This window comes from Oryctolagus cuniculus, chromosome 21, assembly GCF_051225735.1.
Source record: "Oryctolagus cuniculus isolate XC-2025 breed Fujian yellow rabbit chromosome 21, ASM5122573v1, whole genome shotgun sequence".
Taxonomy (NCBI): Eukaryota; Metazoa; Chordata; class Mammalia; order Lagomorpha; family Leporidae; genus Oryctolagus; species Oryctolagus cuniculus.
Window position 1 is genome coordinate 27,628,771 of NC_142887.1, and position 4,289 is coordinate 27,633,059.

Sequence of the window (4,289 nt, forward strand, 5' to 3'; positions counted from 1 at the left end):
GGTTGGCCCTCAGGGCTGCTCCTTCCCAAGCCTGGAATATGGACTTGCTAGCGGAAGATGGGCCTGCAGGAGGGGAGGGGAGGGCGCCGCGCGCTGGCTCCGCCATCCCGTGCCACTTTATCAGGTGCTGGCAATCACCTCTGCCCATCTGAAGCCCAGCTTCTAAGAACATGGCCGCCGCCCCCCCCCTCCCCCGCCCCAGGCCAGAGATAAGGCAGCCCGGGTCATGGGACTGGAACTGTTGGTGACCAAGCAGAAGCCACAGGAAGGCCGGCGACCAGGGGGAAGGAAGGGCTCCCCCTCCCCCCCGCTCTTCTGATCTGCTCCCTTGGGGGGCTCAGGCCAGGGAAGTGGGGCAGGGGGGCGGGGCAGAGTTGGGCAACTTCCCTCCCTGTTGGTGGTATGGGGAGGAAAGGGGTGGTGATGGGCACGGGGCCTGCCCGGAGTGCCGTCCTCAGGCCGCCCGCCACCTGCTGGCTGTGTGACTGTAGGCTGGGCCTCAGTTTCCCCATTTGTAACAAGACAACCACAGCACAGCCTGTGCTTGTCCAAGCTCAGCGTCTGGCTGTCCTGGCCCGCCCTCCCCCTCCCCCGGGGGTGGGGTGGGGTGGGTTGGGGGCCTCCCCGTTTCAGCAAAAGGGCATCACCTCCGGGCTGCACCAGACGCCCGGGCCCTCGCCAGGCCGAGAGTTGAGTCAGCCCTCGGTCCCCCGGCCACACTGTTGGGGTGGATGAGCCCAGACAGCCGGAGGATTCTTGTCCTGGCTCCCATCAAGCAGCCGCTGTTTGCCAGGCCCAGGGGAGGCTGAGTGAGAGGGGAGGGAGGAGGGAGGAGGGAGGAGGGAGGAGGGAGGAGGGAGGAGGGAGGGGGAGCCCCAATGGGAAGGCTCCGATTCTGCCAGCAAAGGCTTTTGTGCTCCAGAATGCCAGGCCGGGCCGTGGGCTCTGCCAGCGCGGGGCTCTCCAGCAATAATGTTTCTGCCTGGGTTTTTGAGGAGGCGCCAACTGCTTTCTAATTCAAACCATCAGGAGGAGCTCACATGTGCCGAGTCGCCGAGCACCACAGAAAGAAAACCGCCCTCCAAACCAGACGAGAGCCAGCAGGGCCGGCCCGGGGCTCTGGCGCAAGGGGGCGGTGGGGGGGTCACCCCGCAGGCTCCTTCATGCCCAGCCGGCAGCTGGTGGCCACGCGGGGCCCCACTAGGTGTCAGAAGCAGCGTGAGGCTTGTGGAGTGCTCGGTGGCTGCTGCTGTAGTGCTCATTCACCCAGCACTCCGCGTGCTAGGTACTTAGCGCTGGCACCCAAGCCCCTGCTGTCAGCTCCATTTCACAGAGGAGGAGGGCAAGGCTCAGCCAGATGGAAGGGTCTTGCCCAGAGTTACCCACGATCTGCCTCCAGGGCTCAGGGCTCCAGGGCTCCAGGCCTCCAGGGCTCCAGGGCTCCAGGGCTCCAGGGCTCCAGGGCTCCAGGCCTCCAGGGCTCCAGGGCTCCAGGGCTCCAGGGCTCCAGGGCTCCAGGCCTCCAGGGCTCCAGGGCTCCAGGGCTCCAGGCCTCCAGGGCTCCAGGGCTCCAGGGCTCCAGGGCTCCAGGGCTCCAGGACCAGGCCTTGCTGCCTGCGAAAGAGACGGTTGAAGTCTCACCGGCTCACACCGACCAGGGTGGCTGGACTCAAACAGCCAATGACGGGGGGCAGTGTTGGGCACAGCGGCTGAGATGCCCACACCCCAGGTCAGCGTGCCTGCTGGTTTCCAGTCCCAGCTCCAGTCCCAATTCCTAAGTCCTGCTCATGCAGCCCTGGGAGGCAACAGGCGATGATGACCCAAGCACTTGGGTCCCTGCCACCCACGTGGGAGACCTGGATTGAGTTTGATGCTCCTAAAGGACCAAAAAAATGGTTGGAGCGCTGGTCTCCCATGTGGGTGGCAGAGACTCGAGTACTTGGGCCACCATTCTCTGCCTTCGCAGGCAGGAATCTAGGTTGTAAGTGGAGCAGCCTGGGCTGGAGCCAGCACTCCTACAGGGGACGCAGGATCCCGAGTGGCAGAACTCTACCTGCTGCACCACCATGCCCAGCCCGGGCTTCCTTTTTGAGGCGATGAAAATGTTCTCACATTGACCATGGTGATAATTACACTCAAAACTACCGAATCATACACTTTCAAAGGATGAATTCTGTTGTATGAAAATCCTATCTCGATAGAGTGAGGGAGGGGAGAGAAGCAAATAATTCCAGTCCACACCGGCAAGCACAGGCCTGGGTGAAAGGGGAGGCAATCCAGGAAGCCTTCCTGGAGCAAGTGGTGTTGGGCTGGGTCCTGAAGAAAAGAAAAAAAGGAGCAGGGGGCCAGCGCCGTGGCATAGTGGGTAAGGGCACCACCTGTGGTGCCAGCATCCCATATGGGCGCCGGTTCAAGTCCCATCTGCTCCACTTCCAATCCAGCTCCCTGCTGATGCATCTGGGAAAGTAGTGGAAGATGGCCCAAGTCCTTGGGCCAATGTACCCATGCGGGAGACCCAGAAGAAGCTCCTGGCTCCTGGCTATGGCCTGGCCCAGCCCCAGCCATTGCTGCCATTTGAGGAGTGAACCAGCAGGTGCAAGATCTGTGTGTGTGTGTGTGTCTCCATCTCTCTGTAACTCTGACTTTCAAATAAATAAATAAAATCCTTTAAGGGGGGGGGGCAGTGTGACAGGAGGGAGGCCATTGTCCGTGTCAGGGCCTCTCATCACCAGCTGCCCCCACCTGGGGGACCCGCTGTGCCCCGGCCACATCCGCTGCACCCTCCAGGCCTCCCGAGAAACACAGGGGCCTAGGGAGAAATCGAAACAGAAACACCGGTGTCTCTCCCGGGGCAGGTTCCAAGAAAGGAGAAAAAGTGGCTTCTCCAGGAGAGAGGTGGCGAGCTTTGAAGGGGGGAGGAAACCCAAGCCGCAAGAGGAAGTGGAAGACCAGGGTAAGTATGAGAGAAAAGCAGGTGCCCCGGGCGCACGCGCGTGCGCGCACACACACACACACACAGCCCTGAACACCTGCCACGTGGGTTCAGGGAAACCCGACTCTGGGCAGCTTCCAAGGGGCAAAGGAAGTTGGGGGGGGGGCGGATGTTGTGGTTCAGGGGGTTAGGCCGCCGCTTGGGGCGCCCGTGTCCTATAGCTCAGTGCCTGGGATCCAATCCCACCACTGCTTCTGATCCGGCTTCCTGCTAGTGCACCTGAGAGGTCCCAGGTGATGGCTCAGCTACCTGGGTCCCTGCCACCCATGTGGGAGACCTGGAGGGAGCTCCTGCCTCCTGGCTTTGGCCTGGCCCAGCCCTGCCTGGTTTTGGGCACTTGGGGACTGAACCAGTAGATGGGAGATATCTCTCTCTCTCTCATCCTACCTTTCAACTAACTAAATAAATAATTATTTTAAAAAGTGTGTGTGTGTGGAGGGGTGGCCAGCGCTGTGGCACAGCGGGTTAACGCCCTGGCCTGAAGCGCCAGCATCCCATATGGGCACCGGTTCAAGTCCCAGATGCTCCTCTTCCGATCCAGCTCTCTGCTGTGGCCTGGGAAAGCAGTAGAAGATGGCCCAAGTCCTTGGGCCCCTGCACCCATGTGGGAGATCCGGAAGAAGCTCCTGACCCCTGGCTTCAGATCAGCACAGCTCCGGCCGTTGCGGCCAAATGGGGAGTGAACCAAAGGATGGAAGACCTCTCTCTGTCTCTACCTCTCTCTGAAACTCTGCCTTTCAAATAAATAAATAATAAAAAATGTGTGTGGAGAAGGCGCAGGCGGAGGTGACAGCAGGTGCCTCCCAGCCACCGCCCCGTCAGCCTCCCATCCTCTGTGGTCTCTTCTGCAGGCTCTGTGGTCTCCCAGAGTGGCCACAGTCCTTGCATTTCTGGACCGGAGTCTGGATTTGGCTTTTGTCCCTGCCAGGTCTCAGCTGTGGTCTCTGACCCTCAGTCTGCCCATCTGTAAGATGGCAATCACGTAGCCGCTCCGTCTCTGCTGCCCGAGAATCCAGGGGATGGGCCAGCCGCCAGCTCCAAGGGAAGAGAAAATCGTGGGCACAGCACCGGCCACTGCTCTGTGCACGTTTCCACCTCGGTGGATCATTTTCCCGCCTGTTGCGTCCTCCGAGCTTCACGGCTCTGAGTGGAGAGCACCAGACGGGAGTCTTTATACCCATTTCACAGGAGGTAAAACTGAGACTCATGGCCGGAAGGGGTGCAGGGTGGATGTTGGGCTCCTTGGGGCATGGGCATCACCACCAGCAGGTTCTCCATTCTTCTGGCCCTGTTGGCC

General features: G+C 60.9%; 1 long non-coding RNA gene across 2 annotated transcripts; it reads left to right on the top strand.

Moving 5' to 3' along the window:
• Positions 1–662: 662 nt before the first annotated feature.
• Positions 663–3,717, top strand: LOC127484731 (uncharacterized). 2 transcript variants are annotated; one of them, XR_007911932.3, is made up of 4 exons: positions 663–809; positions 2,442–2,593; positions 2,856–2,953; positions 3,534–3,717. It is a non-coding gene; the product is annotated as an uncharacterized LOC127484731 (long non-coding RNA). The 2 variants fall into 2 exon arrangements; XR_016227207.1 differs by lacking the exon at positions 2,442–2,593.
• Positions 3,718–4,289: the final 572 nt, after the last annotated feature.